This window comes from Kryptolebias marmoratus, linkage group LG18, assembly GCF_001649575.2.
Source record: "Kryptolebias marmoratus isolate JLee-2015 linkage group LG18, ASM164957v2, whole genome shotgun sequence".
NCBI lineage: Eukaryota > Metazoa > Chordata > Actinopteri > Cyprinodontiformes > Rivulidae > Kryptolebias > Kryptolebias marmoratus.
Genome location: NC_051447.1, coordinates 3,600,514 through 3,600,742, shown reverse-complemented (window position 1 = coordinate 3,600,742; position 229 = coordinate 3,600,514).

Genomic DNA, 229 nt, shown 5'->3' with positions numbered 1-229 from the left:
TTTTTATACAAAAAAAGAGAATTATTTAAATCAGGTAAGTTAAATAAAAACTAAATAAATTAAAGTTTATTTATTAGATTTTAATGTTCCGTTTATTTGTCTCCATCCCCTGCTGCGGTGGCCTGAAACAATCCCTCCTGCACTGTAAATAATTTCTGACATCTTGGTTTAAATTATTTATGGACTGGTTTGGATTTTATTTTTTTTAAAAAAGAAATGCGCTCGCAGA